Below are 19,651 nucleotides of genomic sequence, written 5' to 3'. Positions count from 1 at the left end.
ATACTGCAGGGGACGTGTATCTTGCCCTTGGGTGAGGGAGCTCTGAACAGCACAGGCACAAACAGCACGTGGGGGTTGCCCTTTGCTTCAGTGAGACGCAGAGAGGAGAAATACAGCTGATAGGAGGCTCAGGAGTGTCCCTCTCTGGCTCAGACTGATGCAGACACAAACATGTTGATATCACTGGCAAATTCAACACTGCGTGTAAGAGAAATTAAACATGTCCTTGTTAGCAGCATCTCCTTTAAACAACACACATCTTTATTTTTAACTAACTGGAATAAGGGAAACTGTGTTCATGCTACCAGGAAAGAATTCCAAACAGTGGAAAATAAGATGAACAAAGAATGAAGAAAACTGAAATGAACTATGAAACAATAGCTTGAGTTTAATTTTTTTTTTCAGAAAATCCAATGTTCAGGCACTTTAAAAAGATTTCTCAGGGTAGGTTCACTGTTCTCCAAGAGTTTTTCAGCACTGATGCAATATAACTGTTATCATTGTTAGGACTCAGGGGACTGTTCTCTTTGACAGGACCTTTCATGAAGTCAACAAATCAGTTTAAAACAAGCCATAAATTATATTTGGCTGCCCATCAGCTTGGCTGGGGTGTTCTCCCAGTGCTGCCGTAAGTGTTGGGAAAAGAATATAACAACATATCCAGATATTTCGTTTTTAGGGGATATTTTGTTCCTAAGTTAAAAAGAAAGCATCCCTCTAGCATTGACTCTGATGCATAAACATTATGTTAGAACAGCCATCAAGATTTTTACAAACTTCCCTACAAATAAATACACCCGTTCTAGATCTTAAGTGATAGCTTAATAAATAATGGACTCAGTACGGATCTCCCCAAAAAATGCCTGCCACTCATTGCTAAATTAGGGAACTGTCAGCAAGATCATCTCCCCAGTCTTGCTCCTGTAATTGTATGTGGAGGGAGAGGTGGTTCCTGATAGATGGGATCCAAGTCTCCTGTAGCTCTCTAGATATTATTAACATCCTGAATTGCAGCCAGAACTCACTGAAAAGACAATAGTGTCTACTTACAGTCTGCTGAGTTAGCAGCTACAGCTTCAGCCAGTGCAGCCAAACAAGTAATCACATGCAGACGTCATTACCTTTGAAAGGGTTCGGTTACTTGCTTTATATAGATTTTCCCATCAGTGTCCAATCCTGGTGCTGCAGAGTGGCATTAACACACCCCCATAAGTCCCTTTGGAGTCAGGGTAGGGAAGGTGGCTGTGGGAAGACCAGTTCCAGGGAGGCAGGCACATATGCATAAGGAAAAACGATGAAATCTCTGAAGACTTCAGAAGCAATCTGAATGCAAAAGTACCTTCCTCAGTCAGGGACGTTTCCTTGGGAATAGGGAAAGGCATCCTCTCCTTCAGAGCCTTTTTAAAAACTTCCAGCAGCATTTACATCTCGTCTGAATTATTGTTGGGTTTTGCTGCTTTTCCGCGGCTTGATATTATCTCGGGAAAATGGATTGGATTCTACAAAGGAGGGACAGAGGGACACCAAAGCCACAGTCAAAATCCCATAGAAGTCCTTTGTGGAGTAAAGTCCATTGCTTTCTGTTCTTTCTGACAGGCAGGAAAAGCCCTGTCCACAATTGTCAGCCTGTCCTGCGGAGATGTGAGAATGGCAAAACCTCCTGTGGCACCACATACCAGACCAGGCTCTCATGCTCCCAGTTCTACCAAAAGCCTTAAGGAAACGGTAAATCAAATTCCCTGCCTCAGAGGGAATTAATTTCCCCTTTAGTCCAGTTAAATAATCTGTGCCAGACATTACTTTTGGCCTTTAGTCTCATAAAAATCTGTCTGAGGGCTGTTATGACTTCATTTTTCTTTGTCTCTGAGGCACAGAGAAGAGCACCTACTGTTGAGCTTTTGAAAAAAAAACCCCAAAATAATTATGAGTATGAACTAGTAAAAGTTTTCAGACCTGAGTCTTTCTAACTCTACCAGGCTGTTGTGTAATCTACTACAAGGTGAACCACACTGAGCAATGAAGTCATGATAGTCTGATATCAACATCCTAAGTCAGAAGAGAAGTTTTGGCAGCTTTGTTTACTTTTTGATGGCAAACTTTTAAGAAATGTAATGCAAAAATTAATTTCACCACTTTTGTGGCAGTCCCCAGAAAGATTTATTTTGACATTTCCTTTTTTTTTTTTAATGCTGTTCTCACATTCCCTGATTTTGGCGTAGCAAGCGGTTTCCTAAGGGGAGCCCATAACTGCATGATCAAAGGTGTGAGGATCAAGCCTGGAAACATAAGCAGGTGGGTTGGGACAGGTTTGGCCTTGGGTATGGAGGGAGAAGGAGGAGGAAGATGCACACTGTGGGATAAACAAAGGGAGTATTTTGTCTCTAAAAGGAATAGCAGTGAAGTAGTTAATAATTTTGACATTTCATAATACATTGTATTTCCCTGTGATAATGAACTACCAATAGTGTTGGTAGCGGTTGCTATCTTGTTTTAGAGATAACACTGCTTAGTCTGTGGAAATCTTATGTCCACTCTGGGGGTGGAGGTGAGAGAAACTTTCAAGTTAGCTTTGAGAAGCACCTCCCACTTCGAATTAAGTCTGAAATCATATGTTAAAGGCCTTTCACAGCTTGTCTGAATCTCTTGGCTTGTTCATCACAACATAAAATGGGAAATTTGCTGCAGGGTTTTTATCAGTTCAAAACATCACTTATTCATTAAATCCAACAATGGACGTAGTCAGAAATAGAAACGTAATGAGCTGTGTCAGAATCATCTCTGGTCTGTAGCAGATGGGTATGTCATCACCACAGACCTGCAAGGTTTCATTCCTGAGCTTTCTCAGACTCATGACAGGCGGCTGGGAACGGAGCTCATGGAATCTCCAACACTCTCTCCTGCTATTGTTACCTTCCTTTTGCCTTCTGATTCTGGGTTGTTGTGGGTTTTTTCTTTTTCTGTTGTTGGTTGGTGGTTTTATAATCACTTATTACACAAGATAGTTAGCAGTGCAAGCCAGGTTGATTTTCAAAAGCCACCTTTTCCTTTTTGGTCTTTAATTTCTCACAGACAGTTAGGATTGGACCTAAAAATATTTCTCCAGTCAGCTCAATACTTCTCTCAGGAACATAATAAAAATGCCCTCTGAGAACAAAATTAAAGCCTCTGATAAAGCCGTGATAGAACTGCACCCAGTTTTCCATGGTGGACGTCCAGAGGAAGCCTGTTTGTGCTCAATGCTGGCCATCCTTGAACCCCACATCAGCTTGACAAGAGTCAGGGATTCATCTAAAGGACAGAAGTGGTGTCTAGAATGTGCATTTGTTCCTTGTTATTTTAAATGAGAGTGTGGAAGGAACAGTTTTTGCTCAGACTTCTTACAACAGTTCCCCTTGGCAATAAGAAGGGAGGCATCAACTACAAGCCCAACAGCAGATCTCCTTCAGTTTTGTCTTCTCTTGCAAATGTGAGAAGGAGTGAAAACAGAGTTGAATTGAAGCCCTTTTTCACTCAGATGTTGTTGCCACTGCACGGACGATGTCAGAGGTCTGACCACTCTCAGAGCCATAGCTTCCAGAGAAAGGTGCTGCTGAGTGTTACTGCCCAGCGTTCCTCTCCTGCATGCAGCCAGCTCTGGGAACATCACCTGGAGGAAGATAAAAGCAAAATTATTACCTTTTACTAAACCAAACAGGAGATTTCTATCCCTTCTGCTTCTGCCTGTAACATGACATCTGTTGCCTGACAATTTTGAGACATTTTTATCTGAGAAGAGTGTTCCTTCAGATCAAGAAATGAGTCAGTACCTTTGCACACCCTACTTGCTTCTCACAGATTGATTTGGAAACATGAACCCAGCTAACTGCTTCCCCAAAGCATCCATCAGGAACCCTCTCCTTGAAGTGATACAGGCCAGGACACCAACTCCAGCCAACAGCATCAGTCCTGCTTGCTGGGGCCTGCAGGAAACATTGAGGGCACAGTTGCTCCCTGCACTATCTACAATCATTTAAAAGTGGAGACATTAAAAGCTTTAATTCACAAACAAGAGCCAGGCCTCCAGAGGCTATTTCCACAACACAGCATGGGCTGTGCAAGCCTTGGATGTGTGGTTTAAGGGGCACAGGCAGCACTCGGACTCTGTGAAACCTCTGCCTCTGCTTACGATTTCAGATTAAAAGGCAAACACATAAAGGAGGATGCAGGGATAAGTGGGACGAGACTTCTAAAGGAAAAATTGCCCTTTATCTCCATTGGAAAGAGTTTGTAGCTTTCTACAGATGAAAGCTCACCGAAAGTGGAGAGGACCATCTCACAGAGATGCTACCTGAGATGCTCAAACAAATTCCATGAACTTTGAAGGCACTTTTCCTTCTTTTCTTTCCCCCCATATTTGCCACAAAATGATGTTGTGGTGTTGTGATGTTTTGCATATTTCTTCTCCTCCTCCCATTTCTTCATGCTCCTCCAAGTTGGATAAAATCAATGTCTGAGCAGGCCTTCCCCTCTATTATTTTTGTCAGTTTCACTTTTGTATTTATTTACTTTCAACGCTGGAGAAGTTGCATTTAGCAAAAGGAGAAACTACCACCCCTATAGCTCTGCTCTCATAGCTGCTGAAGCTTTCACAATCCCAGCAACAGAAGGGTGGACTGGATGTGAAATGAAGGCAAAGAGAAGCATGGACCCTGAACTACATGTTGAACAGAAAAAGGGAGGAGGTTGTAGGCAGGAAAGAGAGGATCTGAGGCGTGGAAGAAGGAGAGAAAAAGTTACAGGAGAAGGTTTATGTTTGAATGTGGATTTAAATGAAAATGCACTTTGATTTAACAAAAAGGAGAGTGCTAAACTGAGATCTCTGATATGAGCCACACTCACAGGGACACTGGCCTGGAAGTTTTACAATGCTCATCTGCAGGAGTAGTCCCTGGCACAGGCTGGCAGATAGTCCTTGACTCCAAAGGAACCAGCAAGGCTCAAGTTTCTCTTGGCTTAACCAAAAGCTGTAAAACACATTCTTCCTGCCCTCCAGTCGTATTCAGAGCCCCCTGTGTACTGTGTTGATGAAATCTCTCACCCCAGTTCGGGAGATAGCAGCGTTTGCTAAACATGCTCTGCCTTGCTTCCAGAAGAGCTTCTGACCTTGTCCTGTCTTCTCCTCAGCATTTGGCAAATACTTATCTGTACTCACTGTGACCTCCAGCCAGCTGGGTAAAAAGCTTTGGAGCCAAACATGTGCACAAATAATTCCAGGGGCAGCTGTTACTACTGGATTATCTCTTCCTGTGGTTTCTACAGATAGAAATAGTTAATACATGTTGCAGTTTACAGCCCCTTTCCCTTTAGCAGACCAAGGACCATCTTCCTTCCACTCAGGGTCATTAAGCCCATCTCAACAATGAGGGCCTTCAATCTGGTACTCCCCTGTGTTGCCAGATGTATCCTATCGGATGAAATGAAGCCCACAACAGCCCAAATCACAAATCACAGCCCTGCCATCTTTAGCCAAGAAGGTCACTATTTAATCACTTCTCAAGTTATGCGTAACAGAGGCCATTCTGTGTGTATCCAAATGTAGCACCCCCTCTCTCCAACCCCTCCAGCCTCCCACAGCCCAGACATGAGGTGTTTTTTCACCCTGACGCATTGAGATCCACGCCTGATCAGAGTTCATTCAACCCAAAGAGCAGCAATGACTCGCTTCCAAAAAATGAGACTATTATGGCTAGAGACCATTATGAAAGCCTGCGTGAAGCTGAGACCAGATGTGTGTTCAGCTCACTCCAAATATTGCTTAGAGCAAAGCCCTGGATTGTTTTGGTTTTGCTTTTTAAACAAAACAGGATTGACAGAATCTCCTCTGTAACAAGAAAGATTTTTCTGATGTTTTTCTGCACTGCTGTTACAGATGTGTGGCTGGGCTGGGAGCTCACAGCCACTGACAGTGACCACAGCAGCTCTCAGAGATGGATGAAGACATGGAAGGAGCCCTTATGTGATAGGATGCAAGTGATGGGAATGCCAGCCCATTTAAATTCAGCTCCAAGAATCAGCTTGTGGTCATTGGGACCATGTTATTCTTTCAGTAGGATGTTCTGTATGAGCCCCTGGAAGCGAGAGCGATAACATGGCTCTGATCACTTTTTGCCTTTACAGCAAACCTTTCATCAGAGGAACCTCAAAGCAACTTGCCAGCAAGAACGGGCGCAACCTCACACTGTGCCTGTGAGATAAGCGAAGGATGGAATAGATTAAATGCTTAAAAGCACACAGCAGCTCTGTGGGATGAAGGAAAAATAAGAAAAAACCCTTATATATATATACATACATATTTGAAACCATACAGGGTTTTATGGAGAGGCAGCCTGGAAGGCTGCCAGGATACTGAAATTGCCACCCCTACACAACCACGAATACCATGGAAACCAGTGGGGCACTGGCAGGCAGGAAAGGAAATAAGCTGAAAAATGGCTTTCCATGAAATGCAGCCAGGCTGGGACAGTGCTCCCCTCCTGACTGAGGGAGGCCTACGTGCCTAACCACCAGTGTTGCTGAGGGTGGGAGCCGGGCTCCAGGAGGGAGTCAGTCCCAGTAATTTCCCAGCCTGGGGTAACGCTTTCCTGGCGGCGGCCAGTGGATGACAGCAAAAAGAGGGATGGCTGAAAACTGCTACATCATGTCAGCTGTGGTATGGGGGTAATGGAAACCCTGAGTGCCAAGTAAAGCTTCAGCACATGCTGGGAGGTATAGGAAGATCAAAGCTAGTTCACATCTGAATGAGGACAGCGAAGGAACATGTGTGTGCAAGCTCCTGCCTGCCCTGTCTGGTGAGGTACGATTAAAAGGCACAAAACACTCATCAGTTTTCCTTCAAAATACTGAGAAAGCTCAAAAAATGATTCCTTTAACCTGAACGAAAGTAAGCAAGGGAGAGAGGCCTGGAAAACAAAGCCAAAAATAACACATGAAACTGAATATAACAGGAATAACAGAAATAAACAAACCCAGACAAGCAGTGGAGGAGGAATGAACACACTGTTAATCTGTCAAGTACACTGTGCCCACATCAAACTACAGAGTAGGCCCAGAGAAATACCCAGCCTCCCAGCAGAGCAAGGGCACCTCATTGTTACCAAACAGCACACATCCCTTAAAAGTCACACTCCTGGTAAGCCAGGGGAGGAGGAATTCAAGCACAGAACAGCTGTACTCATTCAAAATACTGCTAGGAGGAACAGTGGCATCTTATTAGTACGCTGGATATGGCGCAACCAGCACCAGGCTTGAACAGAAATAGCCCAGTGGAGATGAGAGGCAAGGAGAGACACCAGTACACAGCCCTGGCTCTGGCTCTCAGCAACTGAAGGATGCAGAGGTGATCTCCTACAGAGCCTAGATTGAATAGAGGCAGGGGGACATTCCTGCAGAAAAGCAAAAGAGGACTGGAAAACCAGAGAAGCAGCAGAGCAGCATTTTGGCTATGCTAAAATGCACAGAGCTAATGGACCTTGCAGTACCACAGGGGAGGGCTGGAAGGGGATGGGAGCGTTGCCTTGGCTGGCCCTGATAAGGCTCTATCTAGGAAAAGGCAAGGGCTGTGCTCACGGCCCGGCCGAGAAACGGGTCTGGAGGAGTGCAAGAATAACAGGATAACATCAGGCACTTCTCACACAGCTGAAGGACTGCCACTGGTCATCAGGAGACAAGTGCAGATGGGAGACTTTAAAGTGGTGCCAGAAAAAACAAGCTACAGCCAGGGTCGAGGAACATGGGATCCAACTCCTAGTTGTCAGCAGTTGTGGTGTATACATTGCTGCAAACAGATGCAGTGCCAGGAAAATCCAACTCCCAGCATGAAAAGAATAACTTAGGAATGATAATGAGAGAAGCCAAAGCAACTGTGACTGTGAATTAGTGATTGCATAAAAGTTTTTATCTTAAAGTTATGTTAGGCCAAATTGTGAAGTAATTTTTTTCGGCCAAGAATGTTCCCTTGAGACCCTGTGATTAGGCCACAAATTGCTACATCTTAAAAAAGAATTAACGAATAAAAAACCAAATCAAACCAAACCAACAAAAAACCACCCAAAAAACCAACAAACCCAACAAAAAACCAAAACCCAAAAGAACCTCAACACAACAAAACAAAGAGTTCCTTTTTATGCTGGCTAGAAATGCATAGCAGTCAATAGCTTTGACTGGCATCAAACACTTCTCCAGCAGGTAGCTGAAGTTCTCTGCTTTATGCCACCATCCAGCATCACCATGAGGGAGAGGCCAGTCTTCAGGATTTGCTCCCTTATGTGGCTGCTACCCAGGGAAGTGGGAACTGTGGCTGTTTGGTATGAAGACAAGTACATGTTATTCAAGCTCCCTGAAACAAGTGAGGTATAATCCACATCACAGTTCCTCCCACTTGGACCTATCAAAGCTACTCCTGAAAAACTGAACATACAGTAGCCTCGGTACTGCCATAAGGAAATGTAGCAATCATTGCTGCCCACCATGTGCTTAAAAGCAATAAAAAATAGTCTTTTCAAAATAGCTGATCTGGGTAAAAAAACTACCGATGTCTCAGTGGCAGGCTCACAAGAGCAGCAAAAGGATTCTCTCTATCCCATTCCCTGGGTAGTACTGAGCTCAGCAGCAGCTCTGGCCTTCGCACCTGGAGGTCTCTGTGTAGTTTCAAATGGGGCATCTGCAAATCCCAGAGCCCAGTAAGTCCCAAAGAGATGCAGCCACAATGAGACACCTCTCACCTCCCAGAACCTCTCCCCGTTCCAGCTGGAGATTCATCACACACACAAAACTTCCCTGCTCATTCTTTGGACTTGGCTTACCAGAAGTAATATGCTGCCAACGTGCAATTGCTAAGGAGGTATCAAAAATAACGTGAGAAAGCGAATATTTGGAGCAGGAGACACACCCTTCCCATGACAGATGACCTGCTGTAAAAGCCCTTAAAAAGCAAGGGAATGTGCTCAAATACCTGTTGTAAAATCTGAATCTTGAATGCTGTGCAGCCAAAAATCCTGGAAATAGTTCTTTCAGATCATGCAAACACTTTGGAGATTCTGAGAAAAAAAATAGCTGGAAATAGTTTTAGATAAAAGAACCTTTCTTGCCAGCTGGCAAAAGCCAAACAGATGGATCAGATAGATGGATAGACGGGGCTTAAAGCCACTTTTGTCTCAGCAGTGGGCTGGGCTTGTGTATGCAATGTCTGAAGGCAGCATATCTCATTATCTGACCCTTAAATGTTAGCTTTATGAAATGGTATCAGATGAAGCTGCAGCCTGCAAAAGCATCTCTCAGACTGGCAGGACTGTTGCCTTCCTCCCAGCAGCACCTTCAGCAGGCCTTGGGCTGGCTGGGTGCTCATGCTGGCCCCTCACGTTTTCCTCTGCTCAGAGCATCAGTCCAGGCTCTGTCAGAGCTCAAGAAGGTGCAGAAGTTTCACAAATACTTGGTCAAAACTCTTATGTTCCCATAGAACAACAGCAGCAGGATGACCTCAGAGGGCGAGAAATGAAGGATGCTGTGAAGGCTGAAGGAAAATTCCCCAAACTGCGTTTGATATGTTTAACAGAAAATCACTGAAAGCAGGATGTGACCCACACAAAACAAACCAGGGGAAGCATTCTGTATTTTCTGTAGCCTGTGCAGCTTGAGTAAAGGTGACGCTTTGTTTTAGCTGTGCTTTTGATGAATCTAAAGAGGCCAGAATGAGCCACCTCAGAAGGGGCATTACACCTTGTTTGATGGGGATGGGCCTCAGCCCCAGGTTTGTGTGAGCCCTTGCAGTTTGTGTAGAGGCAGACACCCCCTCCTCACCCCTTACGTGCTCACTGCCTCTCATGTTTCTAACAAATTGCAAGGACCACGGGCCCCGCAGGCTCCCTCCAGCACCTCATCTCCTGGGACTTCAGTGGGTCACTGCCAGTGTGACACCCCAGTTCCGCTGGGTTGCCAGCCAAAGCAATCCAGGGTCTCTCCACAGCATCTCAACTGGTGTGAACAGATTACAGAAACCTGGAAAGACTAAAATAAATACATGGACTAGGAACAGTTTAACTTTCTTTTAGAAACGTGGGTTTTGCTGTATTTGAACTATGCATCTCTGAAGATTTCATGTCAAAATGGAATTGTGTAACAAATATTAAATGTTTATCAAGTAATTCACACTTGAAAGTGGTCTGCAACGACAGATCAAAAAAGAAAATCCCCTCTGTGCAATTTCTATTCTCATTTTTTATGACACATTAATTCATCCAGGAGGACTTTAATACTCGCCTTCATAGGTATTTTTGCTTTTCACATCAGACATTAAACTTTGCCATCTTGTTCAAGAAGACTCTGAGTTACCAAAGACAGGGCAGGATTACACCATCAAAGTTGCAACATCGAATCCCTGGCATGACTAATTCCCATGCAAATGGAAAAAGACCAAAGATGGGCAGTCTGTGCAGTGGGTAGGTGCAGAGCCAGACAGTCTCCTCCAGCCCACAGGTGTATGGGAAGCATGTCCCATCCACACAGGAATAGCCTTGAGTCTCTGCCACCCTCTTCCTTGGGTGCCCTTCATAAGGACAGTGGCACACGTGGCCCTGTGGGCACAGCAGGGTTGTCCCCCTGTGATTGTTGCCTCGTGGTGGTCCCCCTCACATCAGGGCAGTGGCTTAGGATGAGGGAGTTGTTCCCAGGAAGAATGTTGGATTGTTTATTTGCTTTCATAAGCATGTACATGGGGAAAATCCAGCTTTGCATAAAGCATAAAATCACTTTTTAACTGTGGTCTTTGAAAGACATGCAAAAGTGTCTTCCCTGTATAAGTGGCATCTGAGAGAGCACACAGACTTTGTGGTCCATCTTAGAGAAGTAGTAGAGAAGAAGACATCACCAAGCTGGCTTCTCCTTCCTGTAGGCATCATCTTCTGATGATTCAGAGAGTCCAGCTGAAGGGCACTGATGATGTGTCTGGATGATGCAATGGCAGAGCTGTGTCAGACCCAACACCAGAGCACTGCTTTTCAGTGTAAGGACACTCTTTTTTTTTTTGGCTTGGCAAAACCAGTCTAGCCAAAAACTTGTATGAAGTTGGCCCAAATCCTTCCCCAGCAGAGAGCAGGGGTGGCTGATACAAGTTCCCACAAGGGTCACTGTGGGCCCCTGATTCTCTCCATCTGAATTAAGGGGAAGATGAGGGCAGGACTTGATGTTTCAAGGGATTTGCCCTCACAGGGCAGCATTTCCTGTGGTTTCTGCCATTGATCTGACAGCACAGAGACCAGAAACAAGAGATGTGAATTAAAAACAGGAAAGAAGAAAGACCTGCCTCTTTTGAGGCATGAAACTCGACTATGGGTAGGCAAAACAGTTCATTGCAGCAATTCCTGAAGGTCAGGGCATCATGAGGGGATGGCAATCAACAGCTGACAGCCAAAGGAAACCCAGATGTTTAAGCTGCATTTTGAGCAAATTTGATTGAGAAATCAGAAAAAGCACAGATTCTGTTACTCTACATCCAGATTTTTTTTAGGTTAAAAATGCACTTAAAGCTCTTTTTTGCAGCTTTGACCTCAGCAAATGGCAGTTGTTCAACTGTCAGTGTCAGAGTTGTGAGCTCCAGTGATTTATTCAAGTCTCATGCTAGCTGATATTCCTGACAGCTTGGAGACTCACGTGAATAGATCAGCACTTCAGCTATTATCAGCCTAAATTTCTACACATTCTGCTAAAACAAAGAAAAATAAACTAGTCCTACAGACGTGTGTACCAGGAGTCAGCCAAACCCCGGAGGTTGCTACCTGAAAAAAGTCTCTCTCTCTCTCTCCTTTTTTTTTTTTTTTTTTTTCTCCCCAGTTGACGATATGATGTGGGACATAACAAGTCTTGTTTCTTAATGCCTGGAGTTACTTTTAGATGATACCCTAGATTGTACCTTCAGATTGCACAGGTCCATTTGGACTGTGCTGTTACACTGTCACAGGCTCCGGTGCCCACAGTACCTGCACTCGTGACTCACTGCAGCACCACGGGGCGTTGGAGGATCATCCACCACCGCTGCCATCCAATCAGGCCTTGTGCAAAACCTTCCAGGACCGGCAGGAGATGTGCCTGCTCTCACTGCCTGTTGTGGGAAACCACCAGGAGTCTCCAGTAAATGCTAGTCAGAAAGGGCTGGAGGTAGCAGCAAAGTAAAAATAAATCCCAGCCTAGCGTATGGGAAGGTATTAAGTATAAAGGAATATTTACAAGTCCTGCTTCGTGCTTTAGGCACAGCATTTAATAAAAGTGGTCTTCTCAGCCTTTTTCATCAGCAAAATGATGCACATCAGTTGGACTTTGGAAACAAAAGGTGAGCAGCCTGATAAAACAGAGGCCTGGTTCCTGAAGAAGGCTCTGACCCTCACCCCAGAACAAATGCCTGTAAGACTGAGGCTGTTTACCAGTGCCTTTCAAAGCAAACAGAAAGGACACCACTGGCCCCAGTATGAGTTGGATCCAGATGAAATGCTGCACCCAGCAGCTCAATTTTCTACTGATTTTTCAAGAGATAATAAGCTTTTACAAACCTTTAGAGAATGAAGACTTTCACTTGCAGCTCCACTGACTTCACCATCCTGCCCCAACAACATAAAAAACCCAAATTACCTGAGACTTGCAGACTACCCCAGCTAGGACAGCACAGTCTTCCTGTTTCTACATAAGAGGAAGTATTTCCTGGTTTGCAAAGTGTGGTCAGGCAAAAGGAACAGCTCCTTCTCTTTAATTAATTTTGTTGCTATTTGTATTTGTACTTTCTTTCATGGTTTCAGCTGCCCTAGTTATCAGGAATATCTGTTTCAAGGCATAGGCAGTGACAGTTCCCATTCTGCCTTCCCCTGCCTTCTCTCCCAAAGTAAGTGTGAGGCCCTTTCCCACAGATGCTCTAGAGGAGACCTATTTTGATCACCAAAATATTAAACCCACAAATTCAGGAGAGGAAAAACAAGGCCTTTCAAATCAAGTGAATAGGCCAAGGGGGAAAAATAGCCTGTCATTTCTCCTCCCCATTTAAATAATAGCATTGCACTTCAGAAGCGGCACGTGCAGAGCAAACCTCTCCAAGCGCCTGCTGACAGCCCAGCTCCTGCAGCTGCCCTCTCCTGCCCTCCCTCTGCCAGGGGCCAGAGCTGGCCGTGCCACAGGCAGGGCTCCCCACCCTTGGCTCCAGCCAAGTGTTTGAGCAGGCACATACCCTAGTGAAAGGAGCAGGACTTGTTGTGCTTCGAGATAAGATTGTATGCCAAGGCTTTGTTGGAGGCAGCCTTGCAGATGCAGGAAGGAAAACAAAGAAAACACGCTGTAAAGATGGCAAAAGGAGAAGGGAAAAAGCGCCCCAAGGGAAGCAGCACTGGCAGGAGACAAAGAGCTCCTCGTCAGTGAAGGGCACAGTAAGACTGAGACAAACTTGCACAGCACCAGTCATGTCCTGCATTAAGAACCCCCCTTGCCCTGTGTCCCTTGTGCGTTCTGCACCTCACAGGGCAGCCAGCGCTGGGGCAGGGTGCCAGGGACCTTGGCAGGACATGGGACAGTCTGCCCACAGCCCGCGATGCCTGCCAGCTGTCCTGAACCAACAGCTGGGACACCGCCTGTGAGAGGACACCGGCTGCAGCAGGGGCTGCTTTGCTCACGGTGACTAAACCTACCTTGGAAACAAGTTGGGGGGCTACTGACCCAGTAAGTATTTCAGTGGCAGCAGGAGAAGCATTTGTCAGCACAATATGGAAGAGGATGATCAAATGCTGCTCCCACAGGAGAGGCGACCAGGTGAAGAACAGCAAGAGCAGCAGAGCCAGCCCAGCAGTCCTACTGCTCACACACTGAGCACAGCACTCAGGCACTCATGTCATGTTTGCTTGTTTGGGTTGCTTGGCTGTTTTTCCAGATTTAGTCTCCTAACTTACATCCATGGGTAAGACCCTGCATTCAGTCTGTCCCATGGCTGTACAAAGAGAACAAGGACCTTCACAGAGGGTTCATGGAGACCCACTACTGCCTTATAGATGAAGGTTTTACTGCTTGAATATCTTGCTTCAAGCAAGGCAAGGATTTCAGGGGAAATCCTAGTTCCAGTTTGGCTCAAGCTAGTCCTGTACAGCCCAGCCTTTTGCATCCACTTGTCCCACAGGTATTTTATTTGGCAGTTTCCTGGTTTGCACATCTCCACTCCCTTATGGCCCTTTCTCCATTGCTCCAATCCACAACAACAGGAGGGTGGAATCTCCAGCTGGACAGTGAGGATGGTGCGAGGGCAGAGAGGCCAGGCGCAGCTGAGTTTTGCATGTCGAGGTGGGAAACAGCAGTGCACATGTGGTTTTGGTTCTCCTCAGTCTGGAGATTAAAACCAGCACCTGCAGCCCCACAGGAGCCCTGCTGAGAGCACAGGGAGGAGCTGTGGGGTTGGGACCGGCTCAGTCCTGTTGGAATTCAACTGACTGGTGATAAACTCAGTGAGCCAGACAAGACCTGAGACAAGATAATCCCCACAGCTTCCTGCTGCATCTCCGAGTTAAATCAGCACCTTGTCCTCACAAGCGGCTGAGCCATGGTTCCTGGCACACACTGGACCTTGAGCACAGGAGCAACACAACCGAGCCAGAGGGTCCACAGCTGTGCCAGAGCACCGTGGGCAGTTGCACAGCCCCAGGGAATGGCAGGGTACTTACAGGGAAAGCCAAGGCTGCTGCTTTGTGCCCTGAGGCTCAAGGTCTTTTCTTTTTGCAGAACAAGGAAAAGAGACTTGTGCTAAGTACCTCAGTTTGTTTAATCCACCACGCAGAAACAAAAGCCTGAGAGGTTCAAAGCTCCAGTGTTTATTCTATCAGGCTTATTTCTGGGCTAAATAAACCATCAAAATCTAAGTCTCAGCTGAAAACATCTAAACATGCTAGCTGAAGCTAATGAATAGTTAGTATTTGGCAAAGAAAAAGCCTGAATCCGTAATTATTGCGAGTCACCTGGAGAAACCAGAGCAGTAGCCAACAAAAGAAACCAAACATCTCTGAATAACTCAGTGGGAATGAAGATGCCTAGAAACGTGCACATCAACACCACATCCTCAGCCCTGGTGAGGCCAGAGGGGGGCAGTTCTGTAGAGGATATTTCAGATCCCCCTTGGTCACTGACCAACGACCCCATGCCAGTCTCACCAGAAGCCCATCCCTGCATGCAAGGGCAGTCTGACATCCACGTTCCCTCCGTGACTCATAGGATTGGACAAGTCGGGCTTTTGCAGACAACAAAAAAGATAAAAATCATATTGCTTGGGGGAGTGCCAAGCTATTATTTCACCCAATTAGAGTCTTGAACTGCTGAAAGTTAAAAGGATTTCCTCTGGAAAGAGAACATTCCCCAGCCAGAAAGTCTCCAGAAAGGTACAGGCGCAATAACTCCTGGCATTTGGTGTCAGGAAACAAGCGTCTAGACAAAGCCGCCTTCTTTTGATTTGTTTTTGATGACATTTTTAAAAGATGCTACAGTACAGATCCTAGGACTTGAATTTCTGTTTTTACACTCTGGATACCTGTGACAGCTTCACACATGCAGAACATGCTGGAAATTATTTCCACATCTTTGGTTGTTGTATTTAACCACTGCAGTCCAGAAGTACTATACCCCCTGGGGTTCTAATGGATGGATATCACTATTTGCATGGATGCGCTGTCAGGCAGGAACAAGAGCTGCCTGCACCGATCCCGCAGCTGAAACTGCCTCCTGGGGAGACCATGAGTGGGTCTGGCCCCTTGTCAGTCCTGCTTGAGAAGCCTCAGCTGATCTGAGGAGCACAAGGGGCTCTTGCACAGGGGTCTCACAGGAAAGCACCTGACACAGAGGTTCAAACACCCCCTCCTCATGCACTGCATGTGGCACACCTGGGTCTGGGCACAGGAGCTCTCTGCTGGCATTCCTCATCCAACTTGGCACCTCCTTTCCCACATCTCCTTGCCGTGAACCAAGCAAAGCCATGGAGAATTGTACTAAGGGGAAGGTTTGTGCCTTGTCTGGCTGTTCCCAGGTGGGCACGGGCAGGCTGCCCACGGGGAGGAAGCAGCTTCCCCTGCCACAGCAGTGCTCATGATTGCTTCAGCATGTTGCAATACATTGATTGAGCAACTGGCAATTATATTGCATTTATCTCTATCTGCAGTTCTGGTGTTACATTTAGCTGTCTAAACAGGAGACTGCTTCCCATCCACAGTAACTTCCATTTTGTGTAGCCTTGCTGATCCTGCAGCAGGGAGCAACACTAAAGACTGAGCTCAGGTTTTGGTGCTGCCCCCTCACCCAATCAGTGCCACACCAGTTTTTAAAAAGTCATTTTTAAATGTGCTTCTGCATTGCTACAAAAGTAACCTTATTGCCACCCTGCAAAAGGAAATGTCTTGTATTTTGGCACAACGAGCTTTAGTTCCTTTTCAAGAAGAGGGAATTTAGTGTGGCTGCCCTGAGACTGGCTGTAGCTTTATCAAGAGAGATTTCATCGTGGACTTAGACAACTTCACTCGCAGCCATTGTGCTGTCAAACAGGTTTCCTTCCTCTTCTTCCCAACACTTCTACATCACATCCTATTTAGAGCTCTTATAGTGCTTCATAAATAATGTGATAATGAGAGCCCTGTACACTTGTGGGATTTGGGAGGCATTATCTCAGTTTTTAAGAGGTGGAATATGAACATCAGAGATTAAAGGTGGCAAGTCCAATGGGCTGTAATCCAAACAAGAGTTCTTCTAATTCATTCCCCTTACATTTGGAGCCCTTTCCTGGCTTACACAGTCAGCCCAGCTTTCCCACTTCATCCTAGCCCTTCAGTCCTGCCCCATCCTTTCTGTCCGGGGTACCTCACAGATTTTGTACAAGAACATCACTGTCTGCCACGCACTGTATTTTGCATGAGGTCGGTAGAGACAAAAATTGGTGTTTCCATTGGATGGTAACTGGGATGAGAAATTAAATGTAGAAATCTGTTGTAGAATAATACTGCTGAAAACTTGGGAGTCATAAAACATAGGGAGGCTCACCACTGTAAGAGGAATAACCTTTTGCTTAAGAAACACAACAGAGTGCAAAAGACATGAAAAGAAAACGAAAGCTCAGAGCTAGGGCTCACCCTTGGAGGACAAGCACTCACTGCAGAAGCTCCTGGATTTCCAGCAGGGGCTAATTAAGCATAAGGAAGTGTAAGCATGGATGGAGCATTTGGCAGCACTCCATGTTAGCCAGAAGAGGCAGCCTCCATGTCAGCATCTCACCAGCTCTGTGGGGGCAAGCCTGATGCTGGGGGCTGCACATCCCACCCTGTGGCTGGAGAGGCACAGAGGCTGAACCTGACAACTCAGACTAAATTTCTATTCAAAATTTTAAGCTGCTCCAAAAGACAACATGCTGCTGTGCTTCTCCCTGAGAAACAGGAAGCTACTGCTGAGCTGTCTATAGTTTATAATAAAATTATTATTTTTTCCAGCAAAAGTGAAGCCTTGCTGAAGGACCACACAGGCACCAGGATGCAGCACAGACGGCAGGAAGTCGACTTGTGGGATTTTCCATGTTAAGAAATAGCTTGAGAGGGATGGGTGAGCTGAAGGTTTTACCTGAAAAACACCAGTGGTTCTGTCCCTCCACAGCAGGCAGGCTTTGTGACTGCTGAGCAGTTACCTGTCTCCACACCAGTCTCAGCAGGCACCTCTCACTGCAGGAACACACAAAATCCCAGCATAGCTCTGGAGAACTCCACTCCAGAGCAGAAAGGCTACTGCCTGGAGCAGTACACAGTGCCTGCCCATCTCATTCTGTGACAGGGAAAACCAGGGTGCTCTTGTTCATCAACCATTTTCCACTGCTAGCCTTGGCTTAGAGTAGCCCCTATTGGTAAAATGCTCTAAAGATTGTATTGTCATTTTGGATCCTTCTGTTCCACATGTCTTGCCGTTTTGCTTTAAATGCCATCATCTGACTAACTCTTCTTTCTGCATTCAAAAGCCTCAAAGCCTCTATCATTAGTCTACCTTTAGTTCTGGGATTTTGGTTTTGCTTTAAAGTAAAAGATCCATTTTTGGATGCATTACCTCCCTTACAAAAGCTAGTGACCCATAGTTCAGGCTCTACATACATGCCTTTGATGCACAATTACTCCTTACAGGAGAGGCTGTACAAGCCTCAAATCTACTGTAAAAAGATAAGAGGTTTGGGCCTCAATTAAAGGCCTGTCACACTTCTTAGGTAAGAATCACCACTTACTTCTCTGTGCAAAGAGGTTGTAGTAGTTCCCAGCTATTATTGTAGGCTTTATTATTATTTAAAAATGCAAGACTGTACACAAATGCCCAAACCATCCTTTGTGGAAAACCATGCGTGAGAAAACCAATCTTATCTGCTTGAACTGATAAGCAACTTGAAAAGCAGTGACCTGGCTTACAGTGACTGCAGTCTATCACCACTGTTTATTTTCACTGATCATATTTAGCACTTGAGCTGAACACATTTACCAGTTTCAGCAGTGGCGCTTGCAGATATGCGGCTCATTGTTTTGAAGATGAGGAGTTTAACAGTTCAAACTAGAACCCAGAGTACTCATTTCTTTACCTTCTTCAAAGAGGTGATGGCAGATGAGTGTATGGTCTATCCAGCACTGAAGAGCTTCAGATTTGCTTCCTCTTCTCCACCCAATATTTCTGGGTCACAGACATTTTGAAAGAGAATAAAGTAGAAGCTCTGGTTAATAGGGTATTAAAATCAACATTCCCAGCACGGGAGCAGGAGAGGGAAAGACATGCTCTTCATGACTGAGCTCCAATGGGCTGCCTTGTGAGATGGAAGATGCCCTGCACTGGACACTGGCTTGCAATGATAAGCCACTAAAATGTGCTACATAAGGAAAGAGGTAAATCTTATTCCTTTGTTATCAAAAATATAAGCAAAAGGAAGGAAAAGGTGGCCATGCAAAAATAACTTCTCTCCATTTCAATACCACTGATTAGACCTACTAGCTACTGATGTTCATATAAAATCTCTGATTAGGGTGAATTATACAGGACAGTTTCTGAACAGCACATACATAATTTATCTGATATGTTTGAAGAAACTACATTAATAGTTCAGAGGAAATTGAACTTTATGTCTGGTAAGGACTCCAGTTTGAAAATGCATTTGCAATGAAAAACCCTAAAGGCACTAACAGTCAACTCTTCTATTTCATTATGAATACTTTTTAATACCTTTGCTGCCCATTTAAACATTTCAGCTTGGATTCATCTTGTCTAGCAAAAAGCAGATGAACTGGAATGGTCTCAGTACACCCAGGCAATCTCAATTAGAGCAGTTAAACTCACTGCAACCTTCCTAAGGGGGGGAAAAACCAGGCAGTTCATATTCCTGATACTGGTAGAACAGTGCATTAGTAACTTGTTGGCAATATTATCAGGGATCCACTTGCACTAACAGGCCATGGGCAGTTCAGTACCAAGGAGCTGCTCAATAAACAAACAAGAAAGGAGCTGTATTCCAGAGAAAAATGCCAGTTACACTGGCTGCAGTTACCAAATGTTACTCAGCTAAAGAAACTAATTTTTGTTTAGGTAATACTCTACTACTACACATAAGGAAAAA

The sequence above is a fragment of the Sylvia atricapilla genome, chromosome 7, assembly GCF_009819655.1.
Source record: "Sylvia atricapilla isolate bSylAtr1 chromosome 7, bSylAtr1.pri, whole genome shotgun sequence".
Taxonomy (NCBI): domain Eukaryota; kingdom Metazoa; phylum Chordata; class Aves; order Passeriformes; family Sylviidae; genus Sylvia; species Sylvia atricapilla.
Note: the sequence above shows the minus strand (reverse complement) of the source record.